The sequence below is a fragment of the Gopherus flavomarginatus genome, chromosome 6 (genome assembly GCF_025201925.1).
Source record: "Gopherus flavomarginatus isolate rGopFla2 chromosome 6, rGopFla2.mat.asm, whole genome shotgun sequence".
NCBI classification, from domain to species: Eukaryota; Metazoa; Chordata; order Testudines; family Testudinidae; genus Gopherus; species Gopherus flavomarginatus.
Genome location: NC_066622.1, coordinates 46,155,321 through 46,168,445, shown reverse-complemented (window position 1 = coordinate 46,168,445; position 13,125 = coordinate 46,155,321). Strand labels below are relative to the sequence as shown.

The window sequence follows — 13,125 nt, the reverse complement described above, 5'->3', positions numbered from 1 at the left end:
TCCCACAGGGTACAATAAGCCAAGAAAGAAGACCTGTCCGGAGGAGGAGGGCCCCAAAGCATCAGGTACTAGGGGTTCTCTGGTTAGCCATATCCTGAAGCTGGTGGATGATTCCAATACCTTTGGTAGGTTCTGTCCATGTTTTCTTCTGCTGAGAAGAGATTCATCTGGAGCCTCAGATTCACTCCATGAAATAATAGGCTCCTGCTCTACCTGCCATCGATACTGGTGAGAGGATGCTCTGAGTTGTGGACACAGTAGGTGAAGATCCCCTTCTCCTCCAAGTGGTTTCTTCAAGCATAAAGATGCCTCTATGGAGGACCAGGCCCGAAGAGAAGAGGAAATTGTGGGTAGGAGAGTGAAAATATCCTCCATTGAGGTAAAGTTTGGAGAGCTCTTGAGGAAGGCACTGGCAGATTCTGGGGCATCCGATGGTCTAGTATTTGGAGGATCCCCAGAGTATATCAGATCCTCCACTGAATGGGGGGTCCAGTGTGGAACTCCCAGATAGGACCGATGTGAACCGATCTTATGGTTTGTGGGACTGAGCTGGAACTAATATCAACAAATCCTTCTACTTTTGTGCTTTACCTTCTTGAATGGAAGGTTCATGTGACCCTAATTCCTTAGGATGGGCAGGCAAGGATTCAACCGACTTAGACCAAGGTAGATAGGGATCCTTTTTCTTAGAGGCAGATCTGGATGAGGACTTGTCCTTATGCCAACCGTCATGTCCCCATCTCTTGTGAAAGGGTTTCTTAGACTTAAGTATTTTAGCCTCTACTTCAGAGCTCATACTAAGAAGGGCGCTGCACGCAGTTTGAGGCCGTTGCATGGCGGGAGCAGGGGCATCTCTTCAACCTGGATCCAAATGGGAACTCATAGCCTGCTCCATGAGGTGCTTCTGCAGGTGGGGCCCTTGCCTCTCACACATTCAGGGAAGAAAGGAGTGGCAGATACTATACTTGATGGCGACGTGAAGCTCCTCAAGGCAATAAAGGCTGACAAACAAACATTCCTTAACACACCAATCCCTTCTCCTGCCGCTGCATCCCACGCACAGTTACTAGCCCTTGGTTAATGAAGACCCAGAGTTCAGAGGTGCATTCATGAGGTTTCACTTCCTGCCCCTGGGGGGTGTTGTATAATGTCTTTGCTGCTGCAGGCACCTCTGCAACTGGCTCACAGTTGCTGCTGTTTCTCTGCTGTTGCTGACTGCTGATGCCTTTCTGCTGCCTGTCTGCTACCGCTGGCCACTGCGGTCTCTCTACCCCACTGGCTGCTGCTGTCACTGTTACTCTGTTTCCATGCACTGCAAGATCACATTCTGAGGTTCCACCACTTTACCTAGCTCTTAGTGATTGCAAACTCCTGGATTTCAGAAGGTAGTGGAGAACCTCATTGCCAGTGTAGTTGCTATGTTGTCTTTTCCTGCAGCACTGTTCCTGCACAAAGTCTGAGGCTTAGCCCCTAGAACTGCTAAGCAGTGATATCAGCTCCAGGAATCACCAACTACAAAAAAGGACTTTCAATTGAGTCTAATCAACTCTGTTTTTAAAAGCTGGAGAGGGGCAGGTTAAGTGGTGTCTAGGACTCTTTAGGCAGTGTCCATACCATCATGCAGAAACACCTTTTCCCAACCACTCTCTCCTTACTGGGATTTGGCAACCCTAATTAGCAAGCAAGGTTCAGTTTAGGATGATCCCCCTCAATCAGGGCATGTTAAGCACAGTTGGCTGCATTTTACTTGGACAATAAGTATAGCAAAATTTCACTACCCCGGCATTCAAATATTAAAGTGATTTGTAACCCAAAACCAGACAAAACTGATAATTTTGGCAAAGCAGCTCCATCTACTGCACACCTAGGCAGAGCAGATATGTCTGTGCAAATATAGTCTGCTCCCAAATCCCGCCCCTCCACTTCATCACTGGATGTTACGGGAGAGCTCATCCAGATTCTTGCATACATTCTAAATAGTAAAGAAATAATAGATTAGCTTGAGACACAGAGGAATCGCTTTCACCTCCACTAAAATACAGTCAGGTCTGATAAATGCAGTGACTGTTAACAGTGCACATCACCATTAAACAACAGATTTAAAGAAAGGAAGTCAATAATAACTTCTCCAATTTAAAACTATAAGGTGAATTTTACAAGAATTTAAATATCTACTCTGGAATTCAGACATGAGTCCATGGCGGATATCCCATTTCTTAGAAAGTGTGTCACTAACTCTTTAGGGTATGCCTAACTGCAAAAAAAAAAAGGATGTGTTTTGAAATTGGTTCAGCTAACCTGTGTTAGCTAACTCGGACTGAGATAACAGTAAAAACCTGACAACTCTGCTTAACTCGGTTTAGCAGCTCATGTTAAAATCTATATGGAAGCCTGAGGTCGATCTTGAACTGCTAACTCAAGTTAAAAGCCAAGTTTCCATGCCTTCACTTCTGTTCTGACCTGAGATAGCTAATGTGGATTAGCTAACCTGAGTTAAGAATCCTCTCCCTTTTTCCTTCCAGTGTAGACATCCATCCCCTTAATAAACACATGAAAGGGGGATCAGAACTTTGAATGTCTTCATTTTTATATGCTTAAGCTCTCAACTAGTGAATAAAGATGCATTAACCTATTTATTCCTACTGATAGATAATTAAGATATTTTGCTTCAAGAAGAAATCATCAATGTATTGTTCTATATATCTGTTGTTTATTTGGTTCTCAACTGTCTTCATAAACAGAGTTTGCATTAAAGCAAGATAACAAAGTGACAGAAAAAAATATTTCTCATTGCTCATAATATACTATTTACAGACTATTAACCAGTGGAAAATGTGTTATGGCAACAACTTGCCTAAGTTTTAAATATTAGTGTGTGACATTAGAAAAAATAAAGAGACATAAGGAATGTCAGAACATTTTACATTAAAGCAAATAAAAACAGAGTAAAATAGAAAGCAGAGATTTGGTTACATAATTTCCATCTATGTTAATATGACTAACGTGGCTGCATCACTGTATATTGTTCTTATAAAGTAGTCAAAATAATTATTTACTTCTGAATACATCTGGAACTTCAGGGCCAGGAGTTGTGAATGCTGCAAATTCTACATATTTCACCTTTGAGGGAGCACCTCATATGTGACTGAAAACCAATGCCTCTGGATAATTAAACAGAATTTTGTGGTGCAAAAATGCACAAAAAAAATTATTTGGCATTCCTTGAGTTATGAGCAAAAACAATGGGATTTCCATCCTATCCTATCCTCTGATTAAAGAAGTATGATCATTGTGATGTGAAGTCTTAAAATATGAGGAACAGGAGGTTTTAAAGATTATATGTGGGAATCCTGAAGGATCTATTCTGTATATGCAAATTCCTCTTTTCTCCTCACCACCTCTATTTTCTAGAAATATTTAAGGTCTATGTAACTTGCACAAACTTAATTCTTTATGATATTTTAATGCTCTGCTCCACAGTAATTTCTCTACAGTGCTATAGCAGCAAATGACTCCTTACAACATTTTTTCAATTCTCTGAGCATTGCACATTTCTGCACTACTCAAAACAAATAAAACCCAGTTAAATTAATTAAAATTCTATATGACAAACGGAAAAACATAATTATTTGATCTAAGAATAAACCAGCGTGTTCATCTATATCAAAGCCAACAGAATGAATACATCTGGTGATTTAGTGTACCTGGAGCACACCAAACCAACATTGTTAAGTCATGACTCGTGGCTTCTACAAATATGATTCAGAAAGGGTTCTAAGTAACATTATTCTAATACCAAAATTCAAGGAAATTGCATAGAATGAGAGCAGAGGGAGAGATTCCATGGTTTTCTAAAACCAAGTAATTCCTTGAAAAGTTTTGTTTTCTTCCTTCATTACTATCTGACTGCAAAGAACAGTGGGGCAAATGACTAATACTCAAACCCATTATCATAGTACTCTGCAATTAACAAGTCAACTTAGTCTGAAGTTCCAAGATTTTTCACATTATTAGCAAGAGAAATTAAATTACAAGGGATTTATGCCAAATTGCAATCTTTCCTCACATGAAAAATGGCAGATTCTTTCTTATTCATGCTTCATAGTATTCATTGTCCACAAACATCTAAACCACATTTCCCTTACAAATTTAATTCAGATCCTTTTTCAAAACTTTTTCAAAATTAAAATGTTGTTTACTACTATAATCAAAATGGTACAGGCAGGGGCGGCTCTATGTTTTTTGCCACCCCAAGCATGGCAGTCAGGGAGCCTTCAGCAGCTTTTCTGCGGGAGGTCCACTGGTCACGTGGATTTGGCGGCGTTTCTGCAGGAGGCTCACCGGTCCCGCGCCTTCGGCGTACCCGCCACGGAATTACCACCAAATCCGCGGGACCAGCGGACTTCCCGCAGAAACGCCACCGAAGGCTCCCTGACTGCTGCCCTCAACAACTGGCACGCCCTCCCTCCCCCCTCCAACTTGCCGCCCCAGGCACGCGCTTGCTGCGCTGTTGCCTGGAGCCATCCCTGGGTACAGGAACAAACCAGATTTGGTCTATCACATGTTAACTACACAAATTGTGGTGGTTGTGAGGTATATCCTCATGTACGACACTAATAATTAAGAGTGTATAGCAGGCCCACATTCCTGAAGTTTATTCATTTTTTCCCCTTTAAATATTAATTTTGAAAGGAAACAACAATAACTATACTAGTGTACTAAAAAAGTCACAAAAGTAAACAAATTGCACATCACAATGTAGTCTGTAAATTGTGAAAGAAGGAGTTCATAAAATAGAGTATTTTCTTAAAGAAAAAAACATGTTGATTTGAAGTAGCATTTCAGCCACAAGGCTTTCCTTGAGCTGTGGGAAAAAATAAACAAGGGAGAGGACAATTACATAAGCTTGCTCTACTTCTAAAGAAGTCTTTACATTAGAAACACAGCCTTTCATCTTATTTTCCATATTTTAAAATCAAAATTTCAGATGAAAACTGCTCTCAAAGTAGCATAAGGCACAGAATACAAAGCCTCAGCAGTCATACAATTCTTATATAAGCAAGTTTTGCCTCTCAAAAACAGTTTTAGCAAATGTGCCAATAATCCCCAAATTAAAAAATATTAAACTATCACCATCAAAGGCTCTATTTTCTCCTTATTTATAACCCCAGGCAGATCAGTTTTCAAGACAGTTTGAAGAAACAAAAATGTATGTAGTTTTCTCACATAAATTATACAAATTTACCAGTCTCAACGTCAAAGGCAAAATTCCCCATTGACTTTATGGGGAGCAAGACTGGGCATATAGCTGTGCTTTTGAAAATTTTACCCCAAGTGACTTTAAGGGCACTTAAGCACTTGAACAAGTTATGCAGAGAGTTTTTAGAATTCCTGGCATTGGAGGCGTTTAAGAACAGGCTAGACAAACATCTCTCATGGTCTAAGCATACTTAAATGCTGACTCAGCCAGAGGAATGGACTAGATAGCCCCTCGAGGTTCCTTCCAGCCCTACATTTTTATGATTCTATATTCCCTGCATTGTTCAATGGAACCAGGCACCAGGGGGCTGTGAATATTTTAATATTCTATATAAGTTCTTATATTGTGCTCATGACCCTAGAATCTGAGTGCATTGTAGTGCCTCCCCTCAGCAACACAGGCTAGCATGAGCACTCAGACTAGTCTTTTGTTCACTACTCTGGGTCTCTATGGAATATCAAGTCAAATTCAAGGTCTCAGTGCTTATCTTCAGGGAATTCAGTGGTCTGGGCCCAGGATACATAAAAGTTCTCTTACAGCACTGGAATGACTGCCATGATTTCCAAATGCACTCCTTAGGTATAAAAGAAGGTCCACCTCATCTGTGCAGAATACAGAGCTTTTCCACATCAGCAACAATCACAGGGCACATCTGATGTATTCCTAGAGCAAGGCACAAAAAGCTACAGTTCCCCAGCTTTTCACCTTCAGCCCAGACATGCTTCCATTTTAGCTATGGTGCTGAGCTTGCACAAAGAGACTGCTGGTGGCTACATGGTAGGGAGAAAGGAAGATGCCACACATAGCTGCCTTCACGCTTCACGTGGGGCTCTATCAAAGATAATATGGATCAACACTACCAAGAAAACTGATTGTCAGATTTGTTTATTCAAAAGTATTACCAAACACAACAAAACACAGGCAAATAGAATGAAGTGTGCTAATTTTCTGTCCTATGTGTTCTGTTATTTTGATGACTGACAGATATGATAAAACCAGCAACTATACAGGTTGAACTAGGAGAATACAAAAAACAAGAAATTCTCTTTGATTCAATAATAAAAAATTTGCACATGGTAATTTTTGGTATGATGGAAAAAATAAATTTTTTGCAATAAAATGTGTTTGTTCTTATAGTAATGAAAATAAATGTAATGTATTTAATAAGTAAATGATTTGGGATAGGCTGCACTATATGAGTTGAAACAAGAGAAAAAGTCATTTATGACATTAATCTTACTGCAGTTAACCTGCTTAAAACTACATACTGAAATAAAGTAAATTTTATGTCCAAGCAACTACCCCCTTCAATTCCATTTCCTCATGCTTTATTAACACTTTATTATTACATTATAAAAGGAGGTTAATATTGCTGTTACTTCTTCTAATGATGGATTAACTTCAATTCTGTTTCAATAAAATAGTGTTAAACTGCAATTCCATTGCTGCTTTCTTATTGTGCAAATCCCCCGCCCCCTCCTAGTCCCCATCCAGCATCAGGATGGCAGTGAGTATTTATAGGGCCTGGGACAACATGTCAACTTGGGGCCCTCTTACAAACCCACTGCTGGAGCAGCCTGGTCCGCATATTGTCTGTCTCTGACTTTGTCCCCTGTAGCCCTTCCCACTCCCCACTGGGAAATACATTCCTTCCTTGTTTTTGACTGGTCCTCCTTGATGTTTCAATTCCCCTGTCACCAAGGCAGCTCTTCATTCACCCTACATTCACTCACAGCCAAGCTCCTAAGTCACCGTGGCATCCTAGCTCTCTCACTTTTCTCCTCCTGTTGTTGATGAGCCTAAGGGAACCTACAGCCTGCTTTATATGTCCATGGAGGGACAGGGTAGAGAGCCAGGGGACTGTAGCCCCAAAGAGGAACTACTTGCTGCTGCCACAGGAGAATGGAGAAGAGCGTGAGGGCCTGTAGGATCTCTCTCTCTCCCCTCACCTCTACCCCAGTTTTTGCAGCATGGGAAGGTGGAGAGAGCAGTATTTAGTAACTCTGGGGACATTATTGCAAGTGCTGTAATATTAGATGTTTCTTAATGTCACGATTTTTAAACACTTGGCATTAGCAATACTGAGACGATGTGGGAAAACACAGAAAAGCAGGTAGTGCTACACTCCCTGAAGCACTGGTGAAACAGGGCGCAGTTCTTGCAGGTGGCTTGAGAAGACATCCAGCAGCGAAAAGAGGCAGAACAGCCAGCCAGCTCAAGCAGCGGTACCAGTATTGAAAATCCTAAATATTCTATCATCATAAGTCAGGCCTCCAAAACTCATGATATTGGCTTAAAAATCACGAGATTTTAAACAGTAGTAAGTTATTGATCCTTTCTAGTCACCTTCTTGTTGAACCTTTATGGTTTGTGTTTTCAAGCACTTCTCTGCAAGCATCAGTCCTTGAATTTTTTTTCTTTTTTCAATGAAAGCATACATTCTCACATAATCACAGGACTCCACGATCTTGGGCTTTAAGAAAAACAACAAATATCATGAAATTCATGATAAAAGCTCTAGAGTTAGCAACACTGCAACACATCTGTCCCAAAAGTCTCTGCCAGTCCTGGCACTCCATCAAGCTTTGGTCCAATTCTCACCATATTTCTCAGTCCAGTCATAAACGCTACTTTAAGTGCTCGTGCATCCTATTTAATTTCGGATAGACCCATTTCTCTGCAGCCAGCAACTTCCTCTTTTTAATTACCTATAGTTATGGATTATGTGGGTATCTCAGATTGCATTCTATAATTCATAAGATCGTAGCATTCAAGAATTTCAAAGAAAAGATAGATTGCAATAGAGAAGCCAGTGTCTAAAAGAGGAAGCTGAAGAATAAATAATTGCAAAACTAGAGTGGAGTTGTGATAACTGTGTCTACAAATTTACCCTAAATGTAATATCAGTTGTAAAAAGTATATTAAATTTCATAAAATGAATAACCTATAATAACCTAAAATAACAAATGTTGATTGAAAGTACATCAAGTTGCTTTCAATAATGAATGTTATCAAAAAGACGCAAGAAAAAAAGATAGACTAAATTAGTAAGAACAAACAAACAAAAAGCCACTGATATGATCCAAAGGACTATGTTGAAATCATGCTTGGTAAAAACAGAAGATAGGGAACTGGAAATTAATTAACCATTTGTTGGATTCAAAAAAAAGGTCCTGCATCAGTTTCTACTCAGGCTATTTAACTAAAAGTCCTTTCTTTGTCTATTGGTCCCTGGAAAATCCAGCATACATGAGCCTCTCTCCAGGTGGCGGTACCTATCTGGAGTTGCTACAACCTGAGCGAATTTCCCTAGTCCTTGGAAGTCCATGGTCCTTTCAAATGGAATTACACAGCCCCTAGTCCACAACATAACGTAAACGCAATTCAATAAGGTTTGTTCAGAATATTGCAAGAAATTGCCCTGTCATAGGCATGACGTTGGAGCCAGAAACGCCAAAGAGGAAACAGCCCTTCAGACTTATGCAGCACTGGACATGGTGATTGCAAACACACTTTCAGTGGAGGAAAAGCCACCTCATAACTTATGCGAGTGGAGGACACAAGTCTCAAATAGATTTATTTTTTAACAAGAAGAAATAATAGGTCATAAATTAATTAATTGTAAGGTAATGCCTGGCGAACATTATGAACCAGGACAGACTTATAGACTTCAGAATATAGAGATCTCAGAATCATCTGAACCCATGAGCACCAGAAATGTGTAAGTGGTAGAAACATAAAGATAGGAATGACAAGATCTTTAAACAAAAAGTAATGCTGACTACACAGTGGGATGCCTGGAGGATAACTGGTATAAACTAAATTAACATTGCTGTAAATGGCATATGAAATCCTAGGTGTTGTGAAACTAGTCCCACAAAGGGTAAAAAGGGAGACTTGGTGGTGGAATCTTCTAAAGAATGCAGTGAGAAGAAAAAGAGTAACTTAAAAAAAATGTCAGGGCAGTGGCTTGAGCAGTGACAAGATGGTGTATATGGAGGCAAAAAAGGAGGCCAAAAGAAGTGTTGTAACAGCTAAAAATTTGGCCTGTGATGAGCTATATAACCAGCTAGGACAATATGTCTGAGGGAGAAAAGACCATCTCACTATGGCTAGACACATATCGACAAACGACATGAAAGAGTTTGCTTATATTAGAAATGAACATGATATATTGCAAATGAATGGTGAAACAATCAGTGAACTCTGGAGTAATAACTTTGAAAGAATGAAGAAATCTAGTGTGATGAACTAAGAAATGTAAGTCAAGTCTGATCAATCGGATACAAGAGGAAGAGGTTGTAAAGGCACTTAGAAAAATGAAAAAAGAGAAAGCACCTTGTTCTGATGAAGTACCAGTGGATGTGCTGAAGTCATTGAGAAGGGAAGTCATCAAGTATTTTACAAGTCTGTTGTATTATATTCTTCAGAGAGAATGATGGATGGAATGACATAAAAGCTTTATGATGTCCATTTTTAAACGTAAAGGAGATATTACACTGTGTGCTAAATATCATGCAATTAAGCTGTTGTCACATGCTATGAAAGTATGGGAGAAAATTATTGAAAAGAATCTGAATGGAACAGTTGAAATTTGGAAGGCTCTGCGGCATTATGCCCCATATTCTTCATAGTAATATTACTATGATATGAATATGGCATAATTATGATGTATTTAGTGCAAGATAAAGCATGTGAGATATCATTGGAAATGTTATGATTTTCTGAATATGATTATCATATTTGTATGCATGTATCATTTTTGTATCTGAAGTTAGGAATATTGTCTATGCCCTTATTACAAATGTGTTTACACCTGGGGAATGCCCGCCCACTAGACAGAATGCAATCAGTCTAGATCAGTGTTTCCCAAGATGAAGTTGGGATGACACTTGTGTAGGGAAAGCCCCTGGCGGGCTAGGATGGTTTCTTTACCTGCCGCGTCCGCAGGTCTGGCTGATCATGGCTCCCCCGACTGCAGTTCACTGCTCCAGGCCAATGGGAGCTGCTGGAAGCAGTGGCCAGCATGTCCCTTGGCCTGCGCTGCTTCCAGCAGCTCCTATTGTCCTGGAGCAGTGAACTGCAGTCGGGGGAGCCATGATCAGCCAGACCTGCGGACGCGGCAGGTAAATGAACTGGCTGGCCTACCAGGGGCTTTCCCTACACAAGCGTTGTCCCAAGTTTGGGAAACACTGGTCTAGATTGCTGGCTGGAAAGGGCCATTAGGAAGAACAATAGGTCTTAGAAGATGGTAATCTTTCACCAGGAATGCCTTCTTGGGGACGCTGCAAACAGACTCTGAGTTATGACTGCAGGGCCATGTGATCAAGTCACCTGATACCAGACACCATGATAATATTAGTATTTTTCCACTGACCGGGGGTGGAAATCACACTGGAAGACAAAGGATTCCCACAATCTGTAAAACCTATTTAAGGCAGGGGAGTAACACAATCATGGTTCATTGTTTACTGCATCCCTGTCCAAGATGACTGCTGTAAACATCTATGAAACAAAGACCAATCTGGGGGAGAAGGACTGAGCCCAGGCTGGAAGGTTGTCTAGCCTGTGAATGAAATATCTGAAGGTTTAAGCTGCAGGCAAGTGCAGCTGGCTTTCAAGAATCTCCACAATTTTCCTAAAACAACATTTACAGTGAGAAATTATTACTTGTATCCAGTTTCTTTAGTATCTTAAGCTTAGATTGCATTTTTGTTTAAATTGCTGGGTAATCTGCTTTGATCTGTTTGCTATCCCTTCTAATAACTTAAAATCTATCTTTTGTAGTTAATAAACTTGTTTTCGTTTTGTCTAAAATCCAGTACGTGGAATTCATAACTGGGGAGCAAAAAGCTGTAGCATCTCTCTCTCTTCACAATGAGGGAGGATACAAATTTCTTGAATTTACACTGTGTAGTGCAAGATGGTATAATTTTGGGTTTATCCTCTAGAGGGGTGAATGCACTTCAGTACTGGGCAATTCCTTAGCTGAGTCTTCCCATGCAGAGCTGATTTCGGTATCTGTGTGTTTCTGAAGCTGCTTGTGTGCCTACCTGTGTGCTGGTAAAAGTGTGAGACCAGAAGCATGTCTGCAGCTAACCACAGCATTACAGGGAGAAAGGGAGCCCAGGCTAGTGGGTCAGGTGGGCTCAGTGGTATGCAGTCCCAGTTGGCAAACCGCAGAAGGGGGGGGGAAACCCATCACAGGGTCAGTATGGATTTATGCCGGGAAGGAGTACATCTGATGCCATATTTGCTTTATGAATCCTCATGAAGAAGCTCAGAGAAAGGAGACAGTAACTAGGCATAGTCTTTGTGGACTTGGAGAAGGCATACAATTGTGTGCCAAGAGAATTTGTTTGGTGGAGTTTACAGGTGTGCCAGAAGGATATGTCCATCTTATCCAGGATGATGATGATGATGATGATGATGATGATGATGGAGTAACTACCACAATCAAAACCAAATGGCAGCTACAGCCGAGAATTTCCCATAAACAGTGGCCAGCACCTGGAGTCACAGTTAAGCCTTTTTTTTGTTTGTGATTGTCTTGGATGTGATCACTGAGAATATACAAAGGCAATCATCTTGGAATTTGCTGTTCTCAGATGACTCAGTGATACATACAGATGACTAGGAGACCCTGCAAACCAACTCTGAACAGCAGGACTTAGAATGAATGTTGGTAAGACTGATGCTATGATAACTGATGGAGGAGGACCCATCATAAAGAACATTACAGGTAGAGAGCTTAGAAGAGTTAAAGAATGTAAATACCTAGAATCAATGGTTGCTGACAATGGTGCCCTCCTGAGCAATGCCCAGCTGTACGCTTAAACTGTTTAGTGCAAATATCAGGAGCTGATCCTAGTTCTCTGTAATAAAAAGATGCCAATAAAGTTAAAAGGTAGAGTGTATAAAAATATAATTCAACCAGTCCTAATGTACGGAGCAGAGACTGGACCAAGAAAACAAATCACTATGCTCTCCACCTCCACCACAGTAATGAAAATACTGAAGGTGGTCAAATGGTTAGACACTCCATGACAGGAAGTGAAATGAAGTTGTGACGGCCTAATGGAGGTTGACCCAATTGAAAATAAGTTCAGGGAGGCTAGGCTACGTTGGTATGAACATGTACAGTGGAGATCTGAGAGCTATATTGGTAGGATGACCCTTGCAATGATCGTGGATGGAAGATGACCAAGGGGGAGGCCAAAGACTCAATACACAGACTGGATATCAGCAGACCATAAAGAGACCAATTTGCATGACAGCGAGGTGTACATTCATGAGTTTTGGAAGAAAGCTATAAAAAAGTCAATGCCCAGGAATAGAGAAATGGCAAGAAAGAAGAGGAAGACAACTGTACCTTATATTTCTCTAGTCACTTCCATCTAAACACATCAAAGCAGTTACAAACATCAGTGAATGCAGTCTCAACACTGCTTGTGAAGCAGGTAATTTTCTCAATTTTAGAATAACAGATACCAGAAAAGGAGTGGGTGGGTGAAATTCTGTGGCCTGCATTGTGCAGGTGGTCAGATAAGATTATCATAATGGTCCCTTCTGACCTTAAAGTATATGAGTCTATGATGTATCATCATACTATGGCTCACAACAGTCTTACCATTAAGATGTATCTGAACAAAAAACAAGATATGGAACAAATTACTACCTAAATGAAACCATCCTAGGTCCAGTCAAAGAAAGTTGAGCCTTAGCAGATCTAGTACTTGCAACACATAAAAGAACATAAACGAACAGACCCACAACCTCAGATCCAAAACACAATGCAAACATAAAACAATTCCTGCATTCTAAGGAAATATGATGTTATCTATGTATGTTCTGAAAGTGTAACT

At 40.4% G+C, this 13,125-nt stretch overlaps 1 protein-coding gene across 8 annotated transcripts in view; it reads right to left on the bottom strand.

Annotated features, from left to right (window-relative positions):
- The window catches only part of DOCK3 (dedicator of cytokinesis 3), a 603,350-nt gene that overhangs the window by 410,836 nt on the left and 179,389 nt on the right, over positions 1-13,125 (bottom strand). The gene's annotated exons all lie outside the window — the stretch shown is intronic.